The following is a 17076-nucleotide window of genomic DNA, read 5'->3' on the forward strand; positions in this document are numbered from 1 at the left end:
AATGATCCTCGTGTAAGTCATAGGGTGCAGTTACACGCTGTCGAAAAGACAGTCCGTTTTTCTAGGTTTTGTCTAGTACGGCAACGTGTACTATGTTGTGCTATGTTATGCAACGGGTGTTAAGCTAGGTGGTCTCAATTGAAAGTGAGTACGATGCTCCTCAAGTATTGCGCATGGTAGGCACTCTCCTTGGGGTGATTCCAATGTTACCTCATGTGATGCGACCAGTGCTATGCAGGGCACTCCCAATTGTAAGTCGGATTCTAGGGTCCCTGAGGTAGTGCATCTGGTGTTATGCTAAGCGCCTTTAAATTTTTTGAGTCCGATTTCAATGTTCCTTATGTGATGGGACTGATGGTACGCTCTCGAGGGAGTCTGCTTCCAATGTTCCGGAGGTAATGCATTTGGTCTTATATGAAGAGCTCTCAATTTGTGAGTCTGCGATTGCGGTTGATACCCCTGGCAAAGGTTATCCGGTAGTGGAGGCCGCACCTGCAGGTGAATGCAGACGAATAAGGCGGCTGATGTTTACCCCCTTTTTTCATTTTTCCCAAATGAAAGCATGAGCGTTCAATTTAATGCAACAGTATAGATGCCATACATTAATGAAAAGGATGGGGAACGCACCACGCGCAATAGATTCAATGTTACTTCCTGAAGCTAGATCATTGCCTTAGGAATTATGGTTTGCTTTCAAAGCCAAAGGATATTGGGCACTGTAGATTGCTGTGAGTTTTACAACATTACAGGCTTCGGATCAATTGGGAACACATAAGGGTTGTACATGTAAGTCAGTACTCAGTGCCTTAGATGCAGCATATACATTTGACCCATTCCAAACTGTCTGGAAATTCATTAGATGGCTAAAGCAATGCCTGGGCCTGTATTACAAATACATTAGGTAACACTGTAGGAAGCTGTGTTAAGGGCATTGGCATTCGATATTGAGGAATAAAGTATGCAGGGATTGGAACAGTATATTATGAGTCAGTGTTTTGCTTCGGGGGTTTCAGCAAGAACATTCATACAAAGCGGAACAACATGGCCTAAAGCGTCCTATGGTGAATGTACCTGATTTACTGGTAAATCTCTTGGGATTACGAGGGATGTGTGCCATGGCCTGTAAGCCAAATGCTGCTAGTGGGCCTGTACCGCCAGCGTTGCCACCCGTCGGGGTAGCCCTTTAAAAAATGTATGTCGGACCTATCACTTTAGGGTCTGCTCACACAGTTGGTAAATTGCCATGTTGGTCCAAACCTTCATTCCTTTACATATAAGTTACCTCTACGGTAGGCTACAGGATTCCACATTGGGCGACATTACTTACTTAGTGAGTTATGCTTAGCATATTAAAGCAATTTCTTTACATGGTTGTGAGGTCAGGCCCACTAGGCACTAGCCTCAGGTGAGGGTCACTTAAGTATACTCTCAACCCGTATGACGTCAAAAACAGTACATCCCAGGCCTTGTTGTCACACCTGCAAGGGTATCCGTGCGTGCGGTGTGGTGGTACATAGGAATTAGGGGTCTGGGTCAAAAGCCCTAGGCACCATGTGCAGGCCAAGTGAGCTTTAGGAGGGCGTTATGTCACACGGTGCCTCTGCACTGGTCTGCTTATACACGTAGGCATTGGATTACGGTGTCTGCTCACAGTGTCTATACACCCTCATGCGCATACATGTAGGCACAATAATGTATTGTACCACACGGTATCTCTGCACCCATGTGCCTGTGCACCTAAACCTTAGATGGCCGTGTGGCACCACACGGTACCGTCGCTCCCCTGGTGCGTGTACAATGCGGCATTATATGCCTGGGGTTGTCATGCTGTATCTATGCACCATTGTGCCTGTGCACTTACACAGTGAGATGTATGTGTGGGGTCGCACATTACTGACGTCCTTGGGCCTGTAAATAAGCAGGTTATTCCTGTGTTGCGTCGCGCTGGACCAACTCCCCTCCCTGGGGCTGGTTCACATTTGGGGTATTTGGAGGCCTATGTTGTCAGACCCACGCAGGATCAACGCATCCGTCGGCCGGCAGATTATGGGGCCTGGTGGTGTCACACCTAGAGACAGGTGTAGTATCGGCAGTATCAATGCACCCCTTGGCGTACAAATTATGGGTCCGGCGGGCGTCACAACAGTACCTATGCACTTTAAAGCCTGGGGGTGAGGGTTTAAAGGGGGGGGGGGGTACAGTCTCACGAAGTAGCGCTGACTTGAGAATCATTTTTGGCATCTGAAAGCATAAGGCACTAATCATTGATCTTTGATTTTCATTTATGTATGACTGGATCCACGCCTGATGCCTGGGAAGTTCTCCACACCGCTATGACTGCAAGATGTGGACAATCAAGGGGACCGGTAGATCCGGAACGTGAGTGGCAAGCGACGGCATCAAGTGTGATGGGTGATCAACCCAGGGGCTCAAGCGGTGCCAGCATGAGACAGTGCTCCCTATGCATTATAGTTGAAGTGTATAGTTGTCACCCATGTGTTGTTGCCATTTGTGGTAAGTCGGCAGTACGCTGCCTTACAGGTGTATACCTTGTCAGCTGCCCATGCATTATAGTTGAAGGGTATAGTTGTCATCCATTTGTTGTTGCCATTTGTGTTATGGTAGCAGTACGCTGCCTTACAGGTGTATACCTTGACCTCTTGTCCGAAACACAGGTATTAAGGGCAGATGCGACACATCAATTCCCGTGTCATGGAACGGTTAGCTGCCATTACGGCACCTGTGCTCGCAGGCGCCTTCGTGGTGGACACTGCGCAGTGTTGAGATGGTCCGTGTAGGAGGATAGGCTGGCACTGAGCCTATCCCAGAACATAGGGGTCGGGTGCAGGTAGTTTACGGTTTACATGATATGCTTAAGGGAGAAGCATGGGGCCTGTGGGGCACTCCTTGGGTAGCCTTACAATGGTATAGTTTCACCGGCAATGAGTAGCATTGTCTGGGGCGACGTGATCATCCGGCGCATCGCGAGGTTATGAAGTGAGGCCGGGTAGGGGCTCCAAGACGGCATGTTAAGTCCCTATGAGTAAGCCAGCCCTAGCATTATTATCCTGCAACTTGGGAGTGACCGGGTAAAAAACTATTCCTCAACACCCCTTGTCATTAAACTGGTTTTCGGCCATTAATGTGCCTGTGCTCGCAGGTGCCATCACAGCGGTCACTGTGCGTTGTTGGGATGCTCCGTAGTTGGGGCAGCAGCCAACACAGAACCCATCCTAGAACATATTGGTTCGGTTTCGGTGGTTCATGATTCCCATGGTATGCTTATGGGAGATTTTGGGAGCCTGTGGGGCACTACTTGGTTAGTATTCCAATCGTATTAGTTACATCGGCAATGAGTATCAGGGTCTGTGAGTGGCCGGTTAACTCAGATGGTTAGAGCGTGGTGCTAATAACGCCAAGGGCGCGGGTTGCAACGTGTTACATCGCGATGCTATCAATCGAGACCATTTAGTGGCTCCAAGACGATATGTCAATTTTGTCTGATTCAGTCAGCCCTGGCATTGTTATCCTACACTGGAGGAAGGGGGGTGGCGGACGGTACGCCTGGGTAGAACAGTAGGAATACTTCACACGGAAGTGGAAAAGTTGACATGTCTATGCCCGGGGTACACCTCGGCATAGATCACAGAGATTCCAATAGAGAGGAGGCTAGCTAGCGTTTTTTACACCTGCAGACTATACAGACAAAGAGCTGAGCAGGGTGGTTTCACAGTATCGTTCCATGGAAAAGGGGGCCTTTGCCTTAGTCAGTTTAGGGGTTTTATGATTGATCTTCTGAAGAGACACAGTCCTCCGCCCACAATAGTTATTTTGCATTTGGGGGGGAACGACTTGGTAACATTAGGCAGAAGGGTCTTGATGGAGGACATAATCTCCGAGGTTGGCTGGTTAGCGAAGGCGTGACAGGGCTGCAGCATAGTTTGGTCGCAGATGATAACCAGATTTAAATGGAGGGGGGAACTCTGTGAGAGCGTTGAATCACTCGGTAAAGGGGGTCAACAATAAAATAGGGAAACTGTTCAGATCTCCTAAATTACAGAACATTGCACATGGGTGTGTCAGGGGGGAACTGTGCTTCTTAAAAGACGGGGTCCACTTGACTAGGTTAGGTAATGAAATAATGTTAAAAAATTTCATAGCTTGGCTAGGGAGTTTAAGGGCGGGGGCATGACCTTTCTGAGTGACAGGATGGGGAGGGGCCAGATAGCCGGGCAACTATGCTGGCCTGTGGCGGTAAGGTCATGACTGGTGAGCAGTAAATTTAAGGTCCTTAGGGGGCGGTGCCATTCTCGGATGGGATCGCCCAGGGGGAGGGACAAGGGGTCTCTCCTATAACTCCAGGGGCGGTACATCTGGTTGGCTGGATGGGTTCGGGGAAAGGGGGGAGTCACGCTTTCTTTAGGCTGGTTGGCCACACCGCACTGGAATGGACTTCATTAAATGGCGCAGAATGCAAGACCCCCCAAATTTGAATGGAGTTCAGGGAACGTATGGGGGTAACCGGGGGGGAAGTACCCTCTCGGTAAGCGGGCCCTCTGCGCATGCGCAACTCCTACGGGAGGGCATGGCTAATTGATAAGGATCTGACACCGGTTAGCGACCTTGCCGTAGGCCCAACTAAGATACGCAGAAAGTAATTAATGTATGATTATGATCCAAATGTTAGATTCGGATAGGAAAAAGCTATGTATTAGAGATATGTTAAGGTTAGCCATCTGATATCTGTGCATATGAATTGTAATCAAATGTCGTGTTATGTTTCTGCGTATAATTGTGTAAATATTGTTTATTTCAAAATTTTAATTTTGTTTTCATATTTTAATAAATACGGCCGGGGGTTGTACGACCCCCGCCTCCAAAGAAACTCCCTTCTCATGTCCATCATTAGAAATGTGGTTATGCGCAGGGGGGAGGGGGAAATTCGGTAGTCCCAGACCATATAATAAAGCATGGTGGCAGCTGAAGTTAAAATCAAAAGGGCTTTGTATGCACTGAGCCGCTTTCACTAACTGCACATACAAAGCGTGGTCAGTGAAAATGGCACAGGGCAAGCAATGCCCTTTCATTTTAACATCTTCTGCCACTGCTGTTTATATTGAAAGGCAGATATAAAGCATGGTGCCAGTGCGTTAAAATCGAAGGACTTTGCAACCACGGAGCTGCTTTATATCTCTAGAAACTGTGCTTTAAATCTAGTATAGCACAGTGGCAACCAGCGTTAAAATCAAAGGGCCTTACGTGCACTGAAATGCTTTCACTGACTGCAGGTTACTAGAGATGTTAAGCGGCTCAGTGCACACAAGGCCTTTTGATTTTAATGTCGGCTGGAACCGCGTTTTACTATGGAAGGCAGATATAAAGCGCGGTGCCAGCCAACGGTAAAATCAAGCACCTTGCAGGCGTGGAGCCCATTTACAAAATATACAGCTATGAGACCAGTAGTTCACTTACCGATCTGCTGCTCTGCTAGGTGTAGGATCAAAAGGCAGATCTCTAATCACGCCGCAAGCCTGGAAAAGGCAGGTAGTGTGGTTCCCGCTTGTGCTAGACTTCAGGAAGAACGTCATGTTCTTCGCTTGCCCCGCCCCAGCTAAACTCAGCTCAGCCAATATGAGCAGCTATTTTGAGTTAGGGCGGGCAAACAAGGAAAACAGGATAAAAAACCTAAAAAGACAACGAAGGGCAAATAAATAAATGCTGGGGCTCCGAACGAAGCCTTAATTATCTGATGCCAGCACGAGCTACTACCAGGGGGTCAGCGAGCTACCGGTAGCTGGCGATCGACTGGTTGGAGACCCCTGGCCTAGACAGATTCCTGTGTTCAGCGGCAATCTTACCCAAAGCACACCACTCGGATTACCTAGGCAGGATTATCTCGGACCACGATGCCCATATCCTACATCTAAACTGGAGACCCCCACACCTCCCAGTCCCAACATGGCGTCTTCCGCGGGATTGCCTAGTAGATCCCGTCTTCAAACACGACCAGGAGCAGAGCATACATGACTACTTCACACACAACACCGGGACAGCATCCTCTACACTAGTAGAATGGGACACATTTAAGGTAGTGGCTCGGGGAGAATGCATTAAGCAAATAGTGGGAGTTAAACGAACCCTAGAGCAAACACTCACCACAGCTGAAAAACACCTTGCTACCCTCACTAACCGGGAGCATTCATCGGACGAGGCAGCGACACGACTCGCTGAGGCCAGAACGGACTATAGGGCAGCGTGCGTCGACCTCCGGCGCTATAATTTCAGGATGTATGCAAGCCGGATGCACAAGGAGCGTGACAAAATGAGTACCTTGCTAGTTTGGTTAGCCAAACAAGACAATGACATGAAACCCATAACTGAGATCATAGATCCCCACGGTACCCTAGTTTGCTCCCAAGATCAGATTCTTACAGCATTCCATCAGCATTACGCGGCGGTCTACCGACACCCCGCCTCGGATGAGCAAGATGGTATAGATCACTTCCTCGACCCTTTAACGATTCCCGCAATTACGAAAGACGATCGTACGTCTCTAGAGGCGGAGATACAGACCACAGACATCACCTATGCCTTACGCACCTTAGCTCGCAACAAAGCACCGGGACTAGACGGGTTTCTCTTGGAATACAACAGGACCTTTTCCCCCTACTGGTCCCTCGATTGGCAGCGATGTACACCGCAGCATTAGATTCGGGGGAGTTGCTGGAGTCCCTCCGGGAATCGGTTATCGTGTCGTTCCTGAAACCTAACCGTAACCCGCAATTGCTGACATCCTATCGCCCCATCACTCTCCTATCCACTGATTGCAAGATCCTAGGTAAGATACTGGCGGACAGATACACGCAAATTATACGGCCCCTGGTACACCCCAATCAATGCGGTTTTGTTCCAGGCAGAACCACCTCTCAGAATATCCGTCGCCTATTCCACGTCCAAGATCAAGTAGGTGACACGCATGCCTGGGCTGCCTCCCTTATACTAGACCTCGAAAAGGCCTTTGACACCCTCACATGGCAATACCTCTTCTCGGTGTTACAACGAATAGGACTTGGACCCACTCTCTTGGCGTATACAAAGCTCCTCTTCACCAAACTCACATCACGCGTTCGTATAGAGCGATACATCTCACCAGCATTCGCGGTACAACGCGGCACGAGGCAGGGCTGCCCACTCTCGCCCCTGCTATTCGCCCTAGCGGTGGAACTGCTAGCAATTCGGTTGAGACTGGAGGGAGAACACTGGGGCATTCCTATAGATACTACCATGCACAGTGTTTCTATGTATGCCGACGATCTTCTTATATACATCAGAGACATCACCGCAGACTTAACGCCCATCTGGGTCACGCTGACAGAATTTGCAGAGGTCTCGGGGCTAAGAGTTAACTGGGAAAAATACACGGTATACCCGTTACATCCGAACCTTCCCCCTCGGACGGTCAGGCAGGGTGATCAAAACATTGCCTGGAGCGCGGAGGATCCCCGGTACCTCGGGATTCATCTCTATCACACTCTGACTGACCTTTATGACGGTAATCATCAGAGGGCACTGGCTGGCATCAGGTCCTCGGTGGGATGCTGGAGACACCTTCCGCTAGCTCCGATTGGCCGGGTGGCCATCGCCAAAATGATAATCGTCCCGCGGCTACTATACTACTTCACAAACTTGCCAATAATTCCGCCAAGACCCTTCTTCCGTGAGTTAGATGCACTCCTCGGCTCTCTGATATGGGGTGCGGGCAGACATAGGATAGCATTGGCAAAGCTTCAGCTACCCACCACACAAGGGGGTTTGGCCGCCCAAACCTTCGAATCCTACTTCTTAGCCGCACAGCTGCAGTGGCTATCCGATTGGACGACAGGCAGACATGTTGCAGAGACGAACACTACGAATGGCCTAGTGCCCGTACCGGAAATCCGCCGACTGCTATTACCTGGCACTAAACCTCGACGCACATACCCCCTGCAGGTGACAGTTGCACGCCAGTGCATGCAGAGGATACACTGTATGTCACCGTGATCCCCCCTACTCTCCCCTTCTTCCGCTGGTCGGATGGCCCCTGCAAGAACACTACCACACACCAAACATGCTCCGCATCTGGACAGATTGTGGTGTTACTGAAGCTGAGGGTCTGTTCGAGGACGGCCAGCTCAAGTCTTTCCAATACCTAATGGAGGACCATGACCTTCCTGCTGGCCAGTTCTTACTCCATCGCCAACTCCTTGCACACTACAGACAGCACCATGACCTTTCGACAGGGGAACCGTCTACACATCCGGTCATACACACACTCTTGCACATGGGACCAGGACGTCACTTGGTCACATGGATCTATAAAGCTATCGGGGAACTCAGGCATAAACTACTAGCGACCCTACGGACCACCTGGGAAGACGAATTAGTTCGCTCACTACATGAGAAGGAATGGGAAAAAGCTCTCGAACACCCCAAGAAGGTGTCTCGAAATGCGCGCTTCAAGAATATACAATTTTACATCCTCCATAGAGCATATTTGATGCCAGCACGCCTCCAACGCTTCTATCAATCAATCAATCAATCAATCAATCAAGAAATTTGTATAGCGCGCTACTCACCCGGAGTGTCTCAAGGCGCTTTTGGGGGGGGGGGGGGTCCGCTACTGCTCGAACAGCCAGGTCTTGAGTTGCTTCCTGAAGGAGAGGTGGTCTTGGGTAAGACGGAGGTGGATGGGGAGGGAGTTCCAGGTCTTGGCTGCCAGGTAGGAGAAGGATCTTCCTCCCATGGTGGCTCTTCGGATGCGTGGAACGGCGGCGAGGGCGTGGCTGGTCGATCGAAGTTGGCGGGTGGGAGTGTAGAAGGTCAGGCGGTTGTTGAGGTACCTGGGGCCTAGGTCGTGGAGGGCTTTGTGTGCATGGGTGAGGAGGCGGAACGTGATTCTTTTGCTGACGGGAGCCAGTGCAGGTCTTTCAGGTGTCCGGAGATGTGGCTGTGGCGGGGGATGTCCAGGATGAGTCGTGCGGAGGCGTTCTGGATGCGTTGGAGTCTTTTCTGCAGTTTGGCTGTGGTTCCGGTGTAGAGGGTGTTTCCGTAGTCCAGTCGGCAGGTGACAAGTGCCTGGGTGACCGTCTTCCTAGTTTCGGTGGGGATCCAACGGAAGATCTTTCGGAGCATGCGAAGGATGTTGAAACATGAAGACGAGACGGCGTTGACTTGTCTGGTCATCGACAGGGAGGAGTCCAGGATGAAGCCTAGGTTGCGTGCGTGGTCCGTTGGTTTGGGTGCGCTGCCTAGAGCCGGGGGCCACCAGGAGTTGTCCCAGGCAGATGACGATGGTCCAAGGATGAGGACTTCCGTCTTGTCTGAGTTCAGTTTCAAACGGCTGTTCTTCATCCAGTCGGCTACTTCTTTCATCCCTTCGTGCAGGTTGGTTCTGGCGGTGGCGGAGTCGTTGGTGAGGGAAAGGATCAGCTGGGTGTCGTTGGCGTAGGAGATGATGTTGAGGTTGTGTTGGCGTGCGATGGCTGCGAGCGGGCTCATGTACACGTTGAAGAGGGTGGGACTGAGTGATGATCCTTGTGGTATGCCGCAGATGACTTCGGTGGCCTCTGATCTGAACGGGGGGAGGCGGACTCTCTCGGTCCTTCCGGCGAGGAACGAAATGATCCACTCCAGTGCCTTCTCTTGGATTCTGACGTTGCTGAGGCGTTGTACTAGGGTGCGGTGGCAGACAGTATCGAACGCTGCGGAGAGGTCCAGGAGGATGAGGGCCGCTGTTTCCCCGTTGTCGAGCAGGGTTCGGATGTCGCCGGTGGCTGCGATGAGGGCGGTCTCGGTGCTGTGATTGGCTCGGAAGCCGGACTGTGAGTGGTCAAGGGATGCGTTCGTCTCGAGGAAGGTGGCCAGCTGTCTGTTGACGATCTTCTCGATGACTTTGGCAGGAAACGGAAGGAGCGAGATGGGGCGGTAGTTCTTGAGGTCGGTGGGGTCTGCTGATGGTTTCTTCAGGAGGGCGCTGAGTTCGGCGTGTTTCCAGTTCTCCGGGAAGGTGGCGGTGTTGAAGGAGCAGTTGATGATGTCCCGAGTTGAGGCGCGATGACGGGGTCCAGTCGCAGAGGGTGGTGGTGGGGGGCGTTGGTTCTGTGGTGGGGTGCGTGGTCTGTTTGCCGAAGCTGTTGTGTATGTCTGCGATCTTGCTGTGGAAGAACATGGCGAGTGAGTCGCAGAGGTCTTGTGAGGGAGTGATGTTGTTGTTTCCGGCGCTGGGGTTGGAGAGCTCTTTCATGATGCTTAAGAGCTCCTTGCTGTTGTGTGCGTTGTTGTCTAGTCGTTCCTTGAATGCTGTCTTCTTGGTGGTGTGGATCAGCTGGTGGTGTTTGCGGGTGGCGTGCTTGAGGGCGGTCATGTTGTCTGTGGTCGGGTTCTTTTGCCAGATATTATCGAGGGTGCGGCAGTTCTTCTTGGAGTTCTTGAGGTCCTCGTTGAACCACGGGGCTTTCTTGCTTCCGGGCCTGCTGGGGTGGGTTTTCAGGGGTGCGAGGTCGTCGGCGCAGTTGGTGATCCACTGTGCGAGGTTGAGGGCTGCTTGGTTGGGGTCCGTTGATCTGGCGGGAGGGTTCTAATTCAGTGATGTGGTGAGCTGGTCGGTGGTGATCTTGTTCCAGTTCCTGCGGGGAGCCTGTTGCGGGATGTGGTGAGTGGTGGTCTTTCTGAAGCTGAAGTGGACGCAGCTGTGGTCTGTCCAGTTGTTAAATGGTAGCGGCAGTTTCAGTCGATAACCTTTCAAGTATTGCCCGGCGGTAATCGCCTCTCATACCACTCGATAATTTACCAATGAAAGAGGCAGGCGCCGGAGACTGGAAGGCAGGAAACAAGGTTTTATTCCGTCGGAGCAGAACACATCAGATCAGACAGCAAGGTATCGTCACGAGGTGCTCTAACTGCATCTCTGAGACCTGGTCTCTTATACACTGGTTTATTGCTTTATTACACATAGTACATTCTTGAGATTCCCTTGATGCCTGAAAGAACATCCCCTGAAGCCCCGGCTCAGATCCGATCCCACACATAGATACAGTAGAAGTTCCCACCCTACCCGCAGTGGGAGATGGCTATCGCGCAGCAGGGAATTCCGCTAATTCCCGGGGGTGTGTGCAACTGGCCGGGTCTCAGGGGGTAGGGGCTTTGATCTACTGTAATCCCTTTGATGTGGGGTGTTTCCCTTACAGTAGGGGCAGTAAACTGCATCCGCAGGGCTAGGTGATGGCCTGGGACCAGTTCAGACAATGGGGCGCAGAGGAAGGGGGTTATCAAAGGAGAGGCATGACCATGTATGGGTTGTCGGTTGGGAGTGGTTCCGTAGCAGGGTCGCGCAGAAGGAGAGGGTTTATGGCCTGTATGAGAGAGCGGGGGTGGCCGGCGCGCGGGGGATGCTTGCAGCGCCAGGGGAAAGCGCTGGCGGTCGAGAGTGAGCGGGGAGAGAGTGGGGTGCCTAAAATGGCGGCCGTGCATTCGTTGTGCGTGGCGCTGGGGAGAGGCAAGATGGCGCAGATGATGTTCAGTTTGCACGCTAAATTTCCACAGTCCTCCCTTTTAACATATCTCGCCAGCTTGCCTAGTTTGGATCTATCCCCATAATACCCCGCACCTCCACCTCGTTCAGAGCTCTCATCCGCTCAGTTTCAAAGTCCAAAGTCTTAGGGCAGATGCGGTTCATAAAAAGCGAACATAAAGGTGGCAGACACTGAATCCCCAAGCAACATCCACATAGTATCACAATTGGTATCAGGATAAATGAAAACAGCCTCCATCCCCAACCTTTAATAGTGTCCCAAAACCAACTCCCCAGTGACCATTCTTCTTGTTCTTGATGGACCTCTGCGGACAGTCTGTGGAGGTGTTCAATTGCTTTGTAGACTGAGGGTGAGTTATCCGGTACGTAGGTACAACAGCTGGACCCAATGATGCGGCATGCTCCTCCACGATCTGCCAGAACCACGTCTAGAACAAGGCGGTTCTGGAGAGCCACCAGGCGGACGGCCTGAAGCTCAGCGGTGTTGTTGGCGAGGGCGCCAGCTGTAATGTTCATTGCCGTTTCGACTGCCTGGGTTAAGTGGCGGATGGCACGGCTGTTTGCCATTGGACCCCAGAGTGGAACAAGGCCTTTGACTGCGTCCATGAACTGTGCTCCGGTGGAGTCGGCCTGTACAATGTCTTTGGCCCGTTTCTGTCGGTGATGGTTTGCTGGAGCCACATACGTCGGAGGAAGGACAAAGGCGATGTAGCAGGTGCCTCCCCAACCTTTCGGAAGCCAGGTGTAGGCCTTAGTACCACAGATGAAGTACATATTCGGGGAGGCAACAAAGGAGGGTGGGTCAACTGAGTCCAATGTTCGGGTGATGAGGCAGGAGCTGTGGCCCACCAGCTGTGCCCCCAGGCCTTCGAGGCATACAGACCCAGTGATGTTGATGACGGACAGGGCCACTGTTAGGGTGGCGGCCGTCCGTTTCCGGAGGTAAGAGAAGGTGGGTCTGGCTGGATTGTTGAACACTTGCATTTCAACTCGTTCTTTGGCAGGGATGTCCATGTGAAAGGAAGTGTTCGATCTCAGAGGGCAGAAGAGGGCAGAGGTTCTTCCAGTTTTGTTCAGCCAGAACCCATGGTAGAAGTGTGACATGGTTCTGCCGGAAGTGGCGTTGTCCTTGTAGCTTTCTTGCAGGAGGATTAGCCAGGCGAGGCAGGAGCCATGGACAGAAAAAGGTGAAGGGATGAAAGGGATAGAGTGTCCAGTGGCATGTGGTAGCAGTCCACAGATCCAGCAATTAGTGGCGTTGGTAGCAAGATTGTGTTGGTGGAGCAACTGTACAAAAGAGTTATTCCAGAACTCCTTACGCCTTTCTCGGAGTTGGGGTGAAAGCGAGATCAGATGATGTTCTTTCGTGGTGGTAGGTTGAACGGTGGCCAGTAATGTCTTATGAGCAGGTGTGCTCTCCTCCATGATCCAGAAGGTGACCATGAGGAGAAGGCAAAAGAGAAGGGTAATGAAAAGTGCAATAGTCTTTAAGCTGTGCATTCGGTCAGCCTTTGGGTTTCTGTAGTGGATCTTCGGACGTCCCATTGCTTCCATCATCTTCATGTTGGGCGCTTCCATCACCTTCAAGAGACTTGGTAGCGGGCAGAACCACAGACTTTGTTTGGTTTCTCTTCTGGTGGCCTTCGAGGTGACTAGGCTACTGCTTTGAGATTTCCACCTAGCTTGTGGTCTGCTTAGCCGAAGTTCTCTCCTTTCGTCGCAAGTTATACCCTTCTTTGGATGGCACAGTGGGATCAGGATATCTCACTAACTCGAGTGTCTCTGTATCTGGGCAGTGGCTCAGGGGTGGTCGGTCTTTGTCCAGAAGTTCCTCTTGGGCGGTGATGTTGTCCGTGGTTGTCAGGGTCGGTGATACCTTCTTGCAGTGGTGTGCATGCAGCCAATTGCGTTTCCCCTCCACTCGAAGAGCTGTTCGGGTGGTGATCAGGACTTGCAGGGGACCCGTCCACCGGGGCTCCAGACTCTTGGTGCGCTGGAAGTTACGCACTAGGACGAAGTCGCCGGGTTGGATGTCGTGTCCCGGGCCCCTGGAAACATCGGGAATGGCGTGCAGCACCTGCTGATGGATAACAGACAACGTCTTAGTTAGGTTATACAAATAGTCAGACATGAGGACGTCCGGGACGTCGTGGATGGACGATGGTTTTGGTGCAGTCCAAAGGTTCATGGGCCGCCCGAAGACGACCTCGTAGGGGGTTAAGTGGTGTTTGGTGGGGGTGGAACGCATTGATAGCAATGCTAGTGGGAGAGCGTCTGGCCATCTTAGCCCTGTGGTGGCGACTATTTTTGCTATCTTAAGCTTCAATATGGCATTGTGTCGCTCAACCAAGCCTGCAGATTGGGGATGGAAGACCGCGTGGAACTTCTGTTTTACACCCAACCCTTTTAAGATGAGTTGGATAACTTCGGCTACGAAGTGGGGGCCATTGTCGCTCCACAAAATTCGACAAAGGCCGTATCGGGGGAAGAATTCCTTCAGTAGTACTTTTGCGGTAGTCATAGCGGTGTTGTCGTGGGTTGGGTAGGCTTCCACCCACTTGCTGAAGGCACACACAACGACAAGCACATACTTTAAACCTTGGCACCTTTCTAGCTGGACGTAGTCCATTTGTAGGACCTCAAAAGGGTGATTGGGGACCCCAAACCCTCCCCGGGGTACAGCAGTTCCTTTCCCAGGGTTGTGTTGGAGGCATACTAGGCATTGTTGGACCAGTCGTTTGGCTGAGTCTGGTATTCTGTCGTTGTGCCAGACTTTGGAGATGAGTTCGATCATGGGGGCAGACCCTATGTGTGCGGGGGAGTGTGCCATGGTCAGCATGGGGATCAAGTATGAGTCGGGCAGCAGCCATTTGTTCGAGTCTTTAGTTCGCCAACAACCGTCATCGTCCTTCAATCCTACCCGGGCCCAATCAGTTAATTCGTGTGGTGTGCTGGCTAGTTGGATATCCCTAATCGTTTCCCTAGCATCCTTCCAATTCTCAGTTTGTGACCTGGTCACGTACATGCGGGTCGTGGACCTATTCTCGGCCGTGGTTCGGGCAGTAATGTCAGCTAGTGCGTTTCCCTGACCTATAATGTCTGTCACCTTCTTGTGTGCCTGGCATTTGATCACGGCTATCCGTGTGGGGAGGAGGATTGCTTCGGTCAGGGCAGAGACTAGATCTCCATGCAGGATGGGTGTGCCATGCGAGGTCAAGAATCCCCTCTCTTTCCATAAGAGCCCGAAGTGGTGAACTACCCCAAAGGCGTATTGGCTGTCTGTGTAAATGTTTGCGGTTGTCCCTGCTGCCAGGATGCAGGCTCGTGTGAGGGCAATTAGTTCAGCCGCCTGTGCGGATCGCTGGGGGATGCGGGCTGTTTCAACAACGGTTCGGGCCGTGGTGACTGCATAGGCAGCTGAGGTGGTGCCATCGGGGAGCTTGATACATGAGCCATCCACCCACAGTTCTCCGTCAGGGTTCGGGAAGGCAGTATCCCGGAGGTCAACCCTACTCTTGGTCTGTTCGTCGGTGAGGGTCACGCAGTCATGTATAGGGGACGCATTGGGGTCAGTGTCAGGGAGAGGTAGTAGAGTGGCTGGATTCAGAGTGGTGCATCGTTTCAATGTGATGTGGGGTGCAAGCAGAGTCAGTTCGTACCCAGTCAGTCGTGCGCTAGTCAGGTGTTGAGTTTTGGTTTGGTTCAGGAGGGTATCAACAGCATGGGGCACCAATACAGTGAGGGGGTTCGAGAGCACGATCCCCTCACTTTGTCGGATAGAGACAGCAGCGGCGGCTACTGCTCGAAGGCAGGCGGGCAAGGCTCTGGCTACGGGGTCGAGAGTGGCAGAGAAGTAGGCACAAGGGCGTTGTTTAGGGCCTATGGACTGGGTTAGGACAGACAATGCGCATCCCTCCCTTTCGTGGGTGTAGAGGGAGAAAGGTTTAGTGTAGTTTGGGGTTCCTAGGACTGGGGCTGAGCAGAGGGCGTCCCGTAATTCTTTGAAGGAGGATTGGCATTCGGGTGTCCAGGGGAGGGGGAAGGGGGTATCTTTAGCCAGCAGGGAAAGCAGAGGTTTTACGATAAGACTGAAATTTGGCAACCACTGACGACAGAAGGAGGTGAGGCCCACTAGGAACCGCACTTGCTTCTGAGTTTTGGGAACAGGGGTTTCTAGGATGGTTTGAATTCGGTCAGGGGTAAGTTTCCTCCCGTCTTTGGATAGTAGGTGGCCTAGATACGTTACTTGGGGCTGGCAGAATTGCAATTTCTTTCTGGAGACCTTGTGACCGTTCTCCGCAAGGAAGCGGAGGAGGTGAATGGTGGCTGTGACGGCAAGTGGAGTGGTGTCGGCCGCCAAAAGAATGTCATCAACGTACTGTATCAACGCCACTCCATCGGGTAGTTGGACTGCATCTAGTTGCCTCTTGAGGGCCTGGCTGTAAATACTGGGACTCTCAGTGTAGCCTTGGGGTGCCCTACAGAATCTGTACGAACGGGCTTTTAAAGTGAAGCCGAACAGGTAGCGGCTGTCTGGGTGGATGGGGATGGAAAAGAATGCGTTCTTGAGGTCAATAACAGTAAAGATGGTGGCGGTGGATGGAATCAGGGTGAGGATGGTGGTGATGTCTGAGACTACGGGGTACTGGAGTATGACTAGTTTGTTAACCTCGCGCAAGTCAACAATGAAACGGTAGGCTTTCTCATCCCCCTCGCCTTGCTTCTTTACAATGGGTAGGATAGGGCTGTTGCAAACATTACTCGCTACTTCTTCTACCACTCCTGCCTCGACCAGGGACTCGATGATTTCCACCAATGCCTTCTCGCCTTCGGGGGATATCCGATACTGAGGAAGCTTTGGGAGCACTGCGTCCGGTCGGACGGTTATGTGTACCGGGTCGATCACCATGCGCCCTACATCTGAGTCGGTTTTAGCCCATAGATGTGAAGGTAATGTGTCGAGTAGGGACATATCGGCATCGGTTATAGAGAGCATACGCCGAGTGTGACAGGGTCTGGACAGATCTGGGTTATCGTGTAGGATGACTCGAACTCCGTCTGGGGAGCATCTGATAGTGGCTCGAAAATGTTTTAGCAAATCAAGTCCCATAATAGCATCGGGGGTGTTGGAGGAGAGCAGAAAGGTCGTGTCAGTGGTGTTATCTTCTAAATCAAAGGGGATTGGTGCTGATAAGGGGTTAGTGGAGGGCGTTCCGTCAAAGCCTATTGAGGTTACGTGTGAGCCAGACAAGGGTGCCCTAGGAATCAGTCGTTTAGATAACGCACTACGTGTCGCCCCAGTATCTACCAGGAATGGAGATTTTGTGCCCAAGACCTTAGCGGTGACGTAAGGACCTTGCTGGTCAACACGGAGTTCGACTGGATCCCTCCCTTGCCCCTGGCGGTCCTATGCGAAGTCATGAGTGCTTTCATAGTCGGACTGCTGACACTGGTTTTGTCGGGGGAGATCAAAGGTGTTTGGTCTGCCTGGCCTGTCGTTGATGGCG

Source organism: Triturus cristatus, chromosome 11 (genome assembly GCF_964204655.1).
Source record: "Triturus cristatus chromosome 11, aTriCri1.1, whole genome shotgun sequence".
Taxonomy (NCBI): Eukaryota; Metazoa; Chordata; class Amphibia; order Caudata; family Salamandridae; genus Triturus; species Triturus cristatus.